This window comes from Cydia splendana, chromosome 19, assembly GCF_910591565.1.
Source record: "Cydia splendana chromosome 19, ilCydSple1.2, whole genome shotgun sequence".
Taxonomy (NCBI): domain Eukaryota; kingdom Metazoa; phylum Arthropoda; class Insecta; order Lepidoptera; family Tortricidae; genus Cydia; species Cydia splendana.
The window spans coordinates 5,936,535-5,950,417 of NC_085978.1; the positions used below are offsets into that span (position 1 = coordinate 5,936,535).

General features: G+C 44.1%; 1 pseudogene; it reads left to right on the forward strand.

Annotated features, from left to right (window-relative positions):
• The first annotated feature begins 7,683 nt into the window (after positions 1 to 7,683).
• On the forward strand, positions 7,684 to 9,284 carry LOC134799960 (adenosine deaminase 2-like; annotated as a pseudogene).
• Positions 9,285 to 13,883: the final 4,599 nt, after the last annotated feature.

A 13,883-nucleotide genomic window follows, 5' to 3' on the forward strand; every position in this document is an offset into this window, starting at 1 on the left:
CCCTGGGCAGTTTTTGGAGCCGCCATTTTTTTTTCAAAATGGCCGACTTTTTTTTTTGACGTTTTTTCAAGTTTGTCCCAGCGCGCTGAAATTTTGGTCACGGAATCTCGGGGTCCCCTAGATTCGTATGGAAAAAAAAAGTTTCGAAAAAATCCAAGATGGCGGAAAAAATGGCCACTTTTATCTTGTATGGCAACTTTTAAACGGCGCGTGATAGGTGGGGGGTGCTCGACCAAATGTCATAGAGGGCCCCGAGAGAAATAAAACTGCATTTAAAATTTTTCAAAATGGCCGACTTTTTTTTTTTTTTTTTTTCAAGTCGGTCCGAGCGCGCTGAGATTTGGCATGCGGCGAGCCTGGGGGCCCAAGATTACCATGTGAAAAAAAATTTTTGGAAAAATCCAAAATGGCGGAAGATACGAGCAAAAACAAATTTCCAAGTAGGTTAAGCGAGCCCGAAGGGCGAGCTTCAGGCCGGGAGGCCGCAGGCCGACCCCGCGACGGGCCGTCAGGCCCGGAGCTTCACCCCGAATGTCCAGGCGTGCCCAAACCCCAGTAATTTTGGGCGAGGCCGAAGGCCTCGCCGCGGGAATGACGAACAAAGCAAAATCCTATACAAAAACTGTGTTAAGCGAGCCCGAAGGGCGAGCTTCAGGCCGGGAGGCCGAAGGCCGACCCCGCGACGGGCCGTCAGGCCCGGAGCCTCCACCCCGACTCCCGAAACGCGAGGCCGAAGGCCGAGCTGCGTGAATGCGGTGCTCCCAAGCGTTCTACAAACCAACTGTCTTGATAAGCGGAGCCGGCGGGCCGAAGGCCCGACGGCGAAGCGTCGAGGCTAGCGAAGGCCGAAGGCCGAGCTCCGCGTAGGGCCGAAGGCCCGAAGCGTCACACGAGAGGGGGAAGTTGGAGCTTAAACACGACCCAATAGGAAAAGTGTCTTAGACAATCGAAACGGCGGGCCGAAGGCCGAAGGCCGTAGGCCCGACGTGAGGTTGTCAAGACACTTTTCCTATTGGGTCGTGTTTAAGCTCCAACTTCCCGCTTACCCCCCAAAGCAAAACCAACCCACCAAGTGTTTTAATAAGCGAAGCGGCGGGCCGAAGGCCCGACGCTGAGCTTCGGAACCCAGCGAAGGCCGAAGGCCGAGCTCCGCGTAGGGCCGAAGGCCCGGAGCGTCCCTTTAGATTTCCCATGCACGCGAGGCCGAAGGCCGAGCTGCGGGAATGAAGTGCTCTCAAGCGTTCTACCAAGTCAACTGTCTTGATAAGCGGAGCCGGCGGGCCGAAGGCCCGACGGCGAAGCGTCGAGGCTCGCGAAGGCCGAAGGCCGAGCTCCGCGTAGGGCCGAAGGCCCGAAGCGTCACATGAGAGGGGGAAGTTGGAGCTTAAACACGACCCAATAGGAAAAGTGTCTTAGACAAGCGAAACGGCGGGCCGAAGGCCGAAGGCCGTAGGCCCGACGTGAGGTTGTCAAGACACTTTTACTATTGGGTCGTGTTTAAGCTCCAACTTCCCGCTTACCCCCCAAAGCAAAACCAACCCTCCAAGTGTTTTAATAAGCGAAGCGGCGGGCCGAAGGCCCGACGCTGAGCTTCGAAACCCAGCGAAGGCCGAAGGCCGAGCTCCGCGTAGGGCCGAAGGCCCGGAGCGTCCCTTTAGATTTCCCATGCAAGCGAGGCCGAAGGCCGAGCTGCGGGAATGAAGTGCTCGCACGCGGATCTTTTCGTCATAGCAAAAGTACAACTTCATTTCCTTTTACAACAGCACAAACAACAGCACCAACAACAACAACAACACCAACAACAGCACAAACAACAGCACAAACAACAGCACCAACAAGACCGCGGGGCCCTCGGGCCCCGCGCACAACGCACAAAACTAGTTAATAATATATATAGCTACAACCCCACTCATTTCTCATGTATACGTTTTATTTGGAAACTATAAGGGTTAGGTAGAAAAAAAAAACTGATTCGTATAGAGAGCCGAAAATGTAGGTCCAGAAAAATATGGATTTTCTGGACAAGTGGAAAACGAAAAAAATGTTTGACGGCCCGGCATAACGGTAAGACCTAGGTGGGGGGTGCTCGACCAAATGTCATAGAGGACCCTGGGCAGTTTTTGGAGCCGCCATTTTTTTTTCAAAATGGCCGACTTTTTTTTTTGACGTTTTTTCAAGTTTGTCCTAGCGCGCTGAAATTTTGGTCACGGAATCTCGGGCTCCTCTAGATTCGTATAGAAAAAAAAATTTTCGAAAAAATCCAAGATGGCGGAAAAAATGGCCACTTTTATTTTGTATGGCAACTTTTAAACGGCGCGTGATAGGTGGGGAGTGCTCGACCAAATGTCATAGAGGGCCCCGAGAGAAATAAAACTGCATTTAAAATTTTTCAAAATGGCCGACTTTTTTTTTTTTTTTTTTTCAAGTTGGTCCGAGCGCGCTGAGATTTGGCATGCGGCGAGCCTGGCGGCCCAAGATTACCATGTGAAAAAAAGTTTTTGGAAAAATCCAAAATGGCGGAAGATACGAGCAAAAACAAATTTCCAAGTAGGTTAAGCGAGCCCGATGGGCGAGCTTCAGGCCGGGAGGCCGCAGGCCGACCCCGCGACGGGCCGTCAGGCCCGGAGCTTCACCCCGAATGTCCAAGCGTGTTCAAACCCCAGTAATTTTGGGCGAGGCCGAAGGCCTCGCCGCGGGAATGACGAACAAAGCAAAATCCTATACAAAAACTGTGTTTAGCGAGCCCGAAGGGCGAGCTTCAGGCCGGGAGGCCGAAGGCCGACCCGGCGACGGGCCGTCAGGCCCGGAGCCTTCACCCTGACTCTCAAAACGCGAGGCCGAAGGCCGAGCTGCGTGAATGAAGTGCTCCCAAGCGTTCTACCAAGTCAACTGTCTTGATAAGCGGAGCCGGCGGGCCGAAGGCCCGACGGCGAAGCGTCGAGGCTAGCGAAGGCCGAAGGCCGAGCTCCGCGTAGGGCCGAAGGCCCGAAGCGTCACACGAGAGGGGGAAGTTGGAGCTTAAACACGACCCAATAGGAAAAGTGTCTTAGACAAGCGAAACGGCGGGCCGAAGGCCGAAGGCCGTAGGCCCGACGTGAGGTTGTCAAGACACTTTTACTATTGGGTCGTGTTTAAGCTCCAACTTCCCGCTTACCCCCCAAAGCAAAACCAACCCTCCAAGTGTTTTAATAAGCGAAGCGGCGGGCCGAAGGCCCGACGCTGAGCTTCGGAACCCAGCGAAGGCCGAAGGCCGAGCTCCGCGTAGGGCCGAAGGCCCGGAGCGTCCCTTTAGATTTCCCATGCACGCGAGGCCGAAGTGCTCTCAAGCGTTCTACCAAGTCAACTGTCTTGATAAGCGGAGCCGGCGGGCCGAAGGCCCGACGGCGAAGCGTCGAGGCTCGCGAAGGCCGAAGGCCGAGCTCCGCGTAGGGCCGAAGGCCCGAAGCGTCACACGAGAGGGGGAAGTTGGAGCTTAAACACGACCCAATAGGAAAAGTGTCTTAGACAAGCGAAACGGCGGGCCGAAGGCCCGACGTGAGGTTGTCAAGACACTTTTACTATTGGGTCGTGTTTAAGCTCCAACTTCCCGCTTACCCCCCGAAGCAAAACCAACCCTCCAAGTGTTTTAATAAGCGAAGCGGCGGGCCGAAGGCCCGACGCTGAGCTTCGAAACCCAGCGAAGGCCGAAGGCCGAGCTCCGCGTAGGGCCGAAGGCCCGGAGCGTCCCTTTAGATTTCCCATGCACGCGAGGCCGAAGGCCGAGCTGCGGGAATGAAGTGCTCTCAAGCGTTCTACCAAGTCAACTGTCTTGATAAGCGGAGCCGGCGGGCCGAAGGCCCGACGGCGAAGCGTCGAGGCTCGCGAAGGCCGAAGGCCGAGCTCCGCGTAGGGCCGAAGGCCCGAAGCGTCACACGAGAGGGGGAAGTTGGAGCTTAAACACGACCCAATAGGAAAAGTGTCTTAGACAAGCGAAACGGCGGGCCGAAGGCCGAAGGCCGTAGGCCCGACGTGAGGTTGTCAAGACACTTTTACTATTGGGTCGTGTTTAAGCTCCAACTTCCCGCTTACCCCCCAAAGCAAAACCAACCCTCCAAGTGTTTCAATAAGCGAAGCGGCGGGCCGAAGGCCCGACGCTGAGCTTCGAAACCCAGCGAAGGCCGAAGGCCGAGCTCCGCGTAGGGCCGAAGGCCCGGAGCGTCCCTTTAGATTTCCCATGCAAGCGAGGCCGAAGGCCGAGCTGCGGGAATGAAGTGCTCGCACGCGGATATTTTCGTCATAGCAAAAGTACAACTTCATTTCCTTTTACAACAGCACAAACAACAACACCAACAACAACAACAACATAACAACAGCACAAACAACAGCACCAACAACAATACAACAACAAAACAACAACAAGAAGACCGCGGGGCCCTCGGGCCCCGCGCACAACGCACAAAACTAGTTTATATTATATATAGCTACATACTATGCGTTATAATATATACAAATTATACATAGGTACTATTGTAGTTCAAGAGTATATCTATCTAGAGAAATAAGTAAGCATACACTTACCTATTTTAAAACTGCATGAGGTTCATAAAGTAAATTCGCATAATACAGGTATGTTACATAAAATAAACGCAAAGTATACCGGGTGTCGCCTGTAACACGAGCTTAAAACTAAACTGTAGCCTGTACTCCTCAAACTGACCAACATTAATTCAGCGACTTTTACAAATTAAAAAGACTTTAGATTTCCTATTTTTCATACAAATTAAATATTGTCTTCAATGTACGCTATCAATCATCATATCAATGACAAAAAAAATTGTACGCTATCATCAGTGTAATTGACGTCGCTTAAATTGTCATTGTCACGCTTTTTGTAAGATAATTCTCAATACATTACGTCTTAGAATAAACTTTAAAGTGTGCTAAAAACCTAAATACAAGTTATGTATTTTTAAAAGTCGCTGAACAAATATGTTGGTCAGTTTGCAGGCTATAGTTTAATTTTTCGCTCGTGTTACAGGACACACCCGGTATAAGTTAATTCCAATCACGATGTTTTATAGATGTTTTAGTCTGTTTACTATTTAGGACAACTTTTTGTTGTTCTTTTTTACAAAAGGATAGGTACAAAGATAATATGATTCATTAGCATTTATTTCATAGTAAATATACTTATCTATGGTTTATTTTATTTTCTTAATTAATAAACAACAGTATGTCATGACACTCTTTTTTCTTAAACACAATGGTAAATTATATAAAAAGTAGTTGGACTCGTTCTTGACTAAGTTTTTTTGCATATATTATGATTTCGTTTATTTCGCGACATTACGGTAGGTACGTGCTAAGAAATGTAAACATCACATATTTAGTGTGTAATGATTATTACATAGTTAATCGTGAGTCATGTAGTAGTAGGTAAGGCATAATAATAAATAATGTGATACTTAATAGATCGATCGCAACGTCAGGCCGTGCTCGTTGACATCACCATCCCCCAAGATGAGAATCTCGTGAAGGCCGAGAAGGACCGGTCCAGTAAGTACCTAGACTTGGCTCACGAGATAACCGCCATGTGGGATGTTGATTCGAAGATCATTGCCCCGATAGTTGTTTCAGCAAACGGTCTAATAGCGAAGAGTCTCGACCAACATCTTGAGAGACTCTCGCAGATGCAGAAGGCGGTGATCTTGGACACGGCGCGGATAGTCCGTCGGTTCCTCTCTCTCTGCAGCCCTGACCACCGGCAGCTTGGGCCTTGCCCCGCCCTAGGTTAGGTTTTTTATAATGTGTTTATATTGTTTTGTAAGTGTTTTTATATTCATAATTATTATAAAACCCTAACCTAAGACCTAAGATAAATAAAGGAGAATAATGTAAGTTAACTGTCACATAAACGTAGCCGCGGGCATAAAATTAATCTCTCGATTTTCTTTGTGTAACAATTTTTCACATCCAAAAAAATCAGACAGATATATGTTTCGTAAACGTTCGTGCCGAGTTTTATGCAATTTAAGCTTGTCGTTTCAAAATTAGAGCGTAATTTCGATTGTATGGGAGCGGCTTTTTTTCGTGAGACTGTAAAAATTGCAGGATGTTATCGTTTAGTGGTACTTAGGTAAAGTTGGTTGAAGATGAGGTGTTCTAAGTGACCAACACAACTATGTTGGTATTGTAAGAGAATAAGTGCATTAAAGGAACCTAACGTGTGTACACTTGTAGAGTCACCTGCAATAATATGTTACTCTTCACGAAACATGATGAATTTTGTTTTGTTACCTACACTGACTGTAGGTGCTAAAAAAACCGGCCAGGTGCGAGTCGGACTTGCCCATCGAGGGTTCCGTACAAATTTAATTAATTTTTATTTTTTTACAAATTTACAGTTTTCAGATTTCTCCCTGTATTTGTAGTGTAAGACGATATTACAAGCCAAATTTCATAGTTCTAGGTCAACGGGAAGTAACCTATCAATTTTGATTCCCTTGAGAGTGTCGAAATACACGGTGTAACTTGAGGAAACCGAATAATTTTAACTACGCATTTCTGAGGTCAAAAGAAGGAAAAAATGTAATATGAGTTTAGGTCAATTTCGCCAAAAAAAATTTTTTTTTTGTTTGTTTTTTCAATTTTTTTTAATGTATTTGTACATAAAAAATAAATGTTATTGGTAAACTTGTCACTTAAAAATGATTTTTACATGTTTTTTTCGTAAAACCTACTTTTTGCAAAGTGTTACTTGTCACTTTTTGACATCTATCAATAAGGATATTTAGACCACGTCCCATAGCAGCAACATCACCATCAAAAAGGCCTTTTACACTATGTAACAATAAAAACTTGTATTTTTTTTAATTAATATTATCTCTAAAACTAGGCGAATTTCAAAAAAGTTTATAGGACATTTTTGTCTCTAAATATGATCAGGAATACGCTGTTAAAATTATTCGGTTTCCTCATGTTACACCGTGTATAGGTACGTTTTTTGCGGCATTAACGGCTGTATCTTTATTTTACGTTTACTTAGAAGTTTATTAATTTATTTTTTCACAGATTCAAGGGACTGTAGACCTAGGGGTCGATTTATGAATTTCGATCGCTCGATTTCGTCACTCTAAAATCGGTGGAAAACGGCGAAATGATAATTTTTGAAATACGAGCGATAGAAATTGTGAATCTAGTCAAGTGGTATTGACCACTCGTTTTCAATTCTATTAGTAGAATTTAAATGCCTAGTAGTGGAGATATTATTGAGCGAAATACACGAAATCGGGCGGTCGAAACTCAAAAATCGGCCCCCTGAATAGCTTTTAATTTCAACTCGATACCTCCATACGTTCCCGAGATAAACGGTCTTGACAGACAGACGGACGACAAAATGATTCTATAAGGCTTCCGTTTTTTCCTTTTGAGGTTCGGAACCCTAAAGACAACATTTTATAAGTGACATCATTCGGCAGGATGTATTTAATAAATAATACATCCGAATGGTTACGTTTCTCATACATAAAATAAAATAATCTCAATGTATTGAATCATTCACACAACATCTAACAAATGTAATTTTCGTATGTCCTCGCATTGTCAACTTGACTAAGCATCAAATTATGTTATGACTTAACAATCTACATTACAGAACGAGCACGTATTTAATAGCAAACTGAATACAATAACGTTCGGTTATTGATACAAGTAGGGTCATTGTTCGTAAGGAACTCAGTGCCGATCCGTGCGCGCCGGCGGCGTGACCTCGACATGCGTGCTCTTACTCTGATCACTATACTACTAGTTCATAAATACCCTACCGAATGTAACAGTGATTACAAGACCAAGCGTGCCCAGATACTCCACGATGAAGATAAACTCACGCTCGGAGGTAACATCAACCTCACACAACAAGAAACCAAAGTAAACAAGTGCCTAATGAAACAGAAAAACGACGAGATGGACTACGCTTTTGAACACCCAGAATACTTCAACTTCTCATACCATTTCTTTAAGTATAAAGACGGGATAAGAAATTCGAAAGTCTTCAAAATCATCAAGGATGTACCAAAAGGCGCGGCATTGCATTTGCATGATGTTGGATTGTTGGGACCCGATTATTTATTAAACATAACCTACATGGACGGACTTTACTTTTGTTTTAACAACAACATCAACAAGGTATTATTGAAGTTTTCAAATAAAGCACCGGATACTAATTGTAATTGGAAACTAATGCGTGATGTTAGAAGGATGTCTAATAATGTCAGGAAATTCGATGCTGAGCTAAGGAAACACTTCACAATGGTAGTAGACGACCCAGCTCACGTTTATCCGTGTATCAAAAATACATGGACTGCCTTCATGAATTATTTTAACACTATATTCCCGATGGTAACCTACCGACCTGTATGGGAGCAATACTTTTATGACGTACTAAAAAGATTCAGAGAAGATAACATCATGTATGTAGAAGTTAGAACCATACTACCGCCTCTATATGAGTTAGATGGGACGACCTATGACCCTGTCGTCACCGCTAAAGCATACAAGAAAATCGCCGACAGATTTGTGAAAGATCACCCAGACTTTATCGGTGCAAAAGTGATATACGCGCCACCCAGAGACGTGGATACAAACGCCTTGGCGTTATACTTGCAAATCGCGAAGAGGGTCAAAGCGGAAGTGCTGGATTTCTTCGCTGGTTTCGATTTAGTCGGGCAAGAGGATTTAGGGAAACCGTTGCTAGATTTTGTGCCAAGTTATCAGCGGCAGCAGGGCAGTTGACGTATTTCTTTCACGCTGGCGAAACAGATTGGTATGGCACATCGACGGATGAAAATCTCGTAGACGCTATTTTATTAGGGGCGAAGCGGATAGGTCATGCTTACGCTTTGCCAAAACACCCTCTTTTAATTGAGGAGGTATTGAAGCGTGACATTGGTTTGGAAGTGAACGTGATCTCAAATGCTGTGTTGTCACTGGTGCAAGACGTGCGGAACCATCCTCTGGCTTCTTTCTTCGCTCACGGCCTGCCAGTGGTCATATCCAGTGACGACCCTGGAGCTTGGGAGGCGGACCCGTTGTCTGACGACTTTTACGTGGCCTTCATGGGAGTGGCTAGTAAATCGTCAGATTTGAGACTGTTGAAACAATTGGCTTTGAACTCTTTGAAGTATAGTGCGCTGGAAGGAGACGCCAAAACGAAGGCGTTTGAAAAGTTTAACGTGAAATGGAACGATTTTGTAAATAATTTTCAGTGTAGCTCGTATAATTAAGAATATTATTACAAATATCGTACACTTAAGTTTTTTTAACACCCTAACCAAACCAAATTTCTGTTTCATGGAAACTATGTGAATATGTGAGTTAGTAACTATGTGAGTTAGGTAGGTAGTCTAATTCAAAATATACAAAAAACATGTAATAATACCTATAAGGCGTACGTGACAATTGTCACAAACTTTATGAAAACTATCAGCAGGAATATATTTTTTTATAATTATTACAACTGTAAGTATTAGATTACTCATCAATTACCTATCAATCCTAGAACATTCGAACTAGGTACTCATAAAATTTGCGTTCGCAGCATAAACATATAATGGTTTTCCTGTTATTGTTATACATATTATTATACGCTGTAGGTATGTATACATAAATAATTTGATAACAATTACCTACTTCAGGTACCTACCATCAGGCTTCGCGATTGTTGCGCCATTTAGGGTCCTAGCTAAATTGATTGTTCAATACTTACGCTATAGAATTTCCAATTTAGCAAGAACCCTGTACCAATACCACTGAGGACTGCACGGCTACCACGAGTGGATATTTGAGATTTACGTTAGAGACCTTCGCTACCGCTTTGGTAATAACAATAATAAACTCCCGCCTAACGCCGGCTATCCATGACAGCCTTCAAAAGGAGCTTCACATGGACACATCTACCAGATCACGACTATCTATTCTGTCCCAGACATAAAACAGATGCATCACAATGAGTTCGTTAGCAGCGAGTGCACTCGTATAAAGTGCTCTAGAACAGTCGCGCAGTCATAATCCGAGGCTGTCGAGCCTATAGCAGTGAAGTACGAGTAGTCGTACTTATTATACTTCACTTGACGTGGCTTTACTGTACTGTCTGAAGTTAGAGGCATATAGGGCGGAGTTAAATGGGCCACTGAGGACAGTGGCGCCCTCAACTATTATATATGTACTTTCCTTTTTACCGTTTAGGTAGGTACCTACGGAACCTAAAAAGTATTTTTAGGTATGTAAATTAAGATATTGAGTGGGCCAAAACAGATGGCGCTTTAAGAGCGCTCTTACAAGAAAAGTCGAAATAATGCAAAATTGATGATACTAGTCGACGAAATTCAGGACTTTGCGCTCATTATTAGAAACAATGAGTACTTGTTCCAGTAAAAGCGTCTTCTTATCTTTATAAATATCGTTGTAAATATTAGAAAAAGGACTTATTAAATTAGTAATGATTTTTTTTCTGATGGTCGTTTCCGAAAAACCCCGTGAAGCACTGAATGGCGAGCTCTTATTTGGAAATGTTGAGAATTTTACTCTGCTAAACCTGGCTATTTTGTATTACTAATACCCTGTACTTTAGGCATATCAAACTATATTTTTCCTACATACCTTTGAGAAAGAGAAAATCAAAGTAAAACGAACTCGATTTTCTCTCCGAAACAAGTGTCAATTCCTACGAAAATCTACTTAATATCGAAGTCATTTTCATACTCAAGCAATCTGCAACGTTTGCTTATACTGTTGGTATACATTAGTGTTTATGAAATTCTACTATAATTTTTTGGCAATTTTTTGAAAACTACTCTATATTACCGATGACGCGCGCTGCGCCAGCTCAGTGCCGCGGCAGAGCTTGTAGAGGCAGGACGTGTGTCGGTCGGCTCCGCACATTTTCAACGGCGACGACGAGGTTTTTTATCATTGTGTGCGGCGGGCGCCGTGTAAAACGCTATACTGTGTGCGTGTAAACCGCAACGAGAGACTTTGATCCTAGCACTGTTTTTATAGTATTATAATTTATAATGGTACAGTTTAATAAACTACCGGACAGGATTAAAAATATTTGAAACGACCTGACATTCTATATGTATTTATTTGACTCAAGATAGTACTCAGGGTCTGATGATGGAGCCGGAAGGTGGTCACCGGTACCAATCAACCATGCAACTAAACCACTTCGTGTTTAGGCTCGTTTTATTCATCTCAACAAGATCTTTGACACAAGATAGTACTCAGGGTCTGATGATGGAGCCGGAAGGTGGTCACCGGTACCAATCAACCATGCAACTAAACCACTTCGTGTTTGGGCTCGTTTGATTCGGCTCAACAAGATCTTTGACTTAAGATAGTACTCAGGGTCTGATGATGGAGCCGGAAGGTGGTCACCAGTACCAATCAACAATGCAACTAAACCACTTCGTGTTTAGGCTCGTTTTATTCGTCTCAACAAGATCTTTGACTTAAGATAATACTCAGGGTCTGATGATGGAGCCGGAAGGTGGTCACCGGTACCAATCAACCATGCAACTAAACCACTTTGTGTTTAGGCTAGTTTGATTCGTCTCAACAAAATCTTTGACACAAGATAGTACTCAGGGTCTGATGATGGAGCCGGCAGGTGGTCACCGGTACCAATCAACCATGCCACTAAACCACTTCGTGTTTAGGCTCGTTTGATTTGTCGCAACAAGATCTTTGACACAAGGTAGTACTGAGGGTCTGATGATGGAGCCGGAAGGTGGTCACCGGTACCAATCAACCATGCAACTAAACCACTTCGTGTTTAGGCTCGTTTTATTCATCTCAACAAGATCTTTGACACAAGATAGTACTCAGGGTCTGATGATGGAGCCGGAAGGTGGTCACCGGTACCAATCAACCATGCAACTAAACCACTTCGTGTTTGGGCTCGTTTGATTCGGCTCAACAAGATCTTTGACTTAAGATAGTACTCAGGGTCTGATGATGGAGCCGGAAGGTGGTCACCGGTACCAATCAACCATGCAACTAAACCACTTCGTGTTTAGGCTCGTTTGATTCGTCTCAACAAGACCTTGGACACAAGATAGTACTCAGGATCTGATGATGGAGCTGGAAGGTGGCCACGGGTACCAGTCTACCATGTAACTGAACCACTTCGTGTTTGGGCTCGTTTGATTTGTCGCAACAAGATCTTTGACACAAGGTAGTACTGAGGGTCTGATGATGGATCCGGAAGGTGGTGACCGGTACCAATCAACCATGCAACTAAACCACTTCGTGTTTGGCTTCGTTCGATTCGTCGCAACAAGATCTTTGACACAAGTTAGTACTCAGGGTCTGATGATGGAGCTGGACTGTGGCCACGGGTACCAGTCTACCATGTAACTGAACCACTTCGTGTTTGGGCTCGTTTGATTCGTCGCAATAAGATGTTTGACACAAGATACTACTCAGGGTCTGATGATGGAGCTGATGATGATAGACAGGTACCCGTCGCCACCTTCGCGCTCCATCATCAGACCCTGAGTACTACCTTGTGTCAAAGATCTTGTTGAGATGAATAAAACGTGCCTAAACACGAAATGGTTTAGTTGCATGGTTGATTGGTACCGGTGACCACCTTCCAGCTCCATCATCAGACTCTGAGTATCACCTAGTGTCAAAGATCTTGTTGAGACGAATCAAACGATCCTAAACACGATGTGGTTTAGTTGCATGGTTGATTGGTACCGGTGACCACCTTCCGGCTCCAACATCAGACCCTGAGTACTATCTTGTGTCAAAGATCTTGTTGAAACGAATAAAACGAGCCTAAACACGAAGTGGTTTAGTTGCATGGTTGATTGGTACCGGTGACCACCTTCCAGCTCCATCATCAGACTCTGAGTATCACCTAGTGTCAAAGATCTTGTTGAGACGAATCAAACGATCCTAAACACGATGTGGTTTAGTTGCATGGTTGATTGGTAATGGTACCTTGCAGCTCCAACATCAGACCCTGAGTACTGTCTTGTGTCAAAGATCTTGTTGAGACGAATCAAACGAGCCCAAACACGAAGTTGTTTAGTTACATGATAGACTGGTACCCGTGGCCACCTTCCAGCTCCATCATCAGACCCTGTGTATCTTCAGTGTCAAAGATCTTGTTGAGACGAATCAAACGAGCCTAATCATGTTACTACATGGTTGATTGGTATCCGTGACCACCTTAATCATCATCAGATCCTCAGTACCAGTTCGTTTTTAAACCCTCGTTGATACAAACTTTACAACCTATAGGTACCAAATGCAATGACGAAACATGTAAATAAGCGAGTAGGTACCTATAATTTCTTTCGAGTAATATACCTATAAATTAATAAATTACGTCGTTTCAAATGGGAAGTGGGGGGGGGGTCTGGACATCGGATGATGGTAACATGACGTAGGAGGAAACAGATTCGGATGAATCTGTTTCTGTCAAAAATAGATGACGTAATTTATGAACAGCCCCTATGTACATTTGCACTGCATTTAGTATTTTCGTACTTACCAAATAACAGTTTTAGAACTTTAAAAGTTAAGTACAGTTAGTGTTGTTATGGTTGATTTCAATATGCTTCGCGAAGGATCAAGAATGTTTAATCCATCATTGTAGTGCGAGTGTGGTAGAAGGGATCGGCGTACTGAGCTCGCACGGCCTGCCGCAGCGCGTAAAATACCTAAACTCGCTCAACGCCGAAATGTAATAGCGCTCTTAAAGTAGTTTTAAAAACATCTATGTAGGTTTAAGATATGGTGTATAATTAAAGATAATCTTTATAAATATTGCGTATATTTTATTCTCATTTAAAACTAGCATTTAAACTTATATACAGAATACATGTAAACATTTA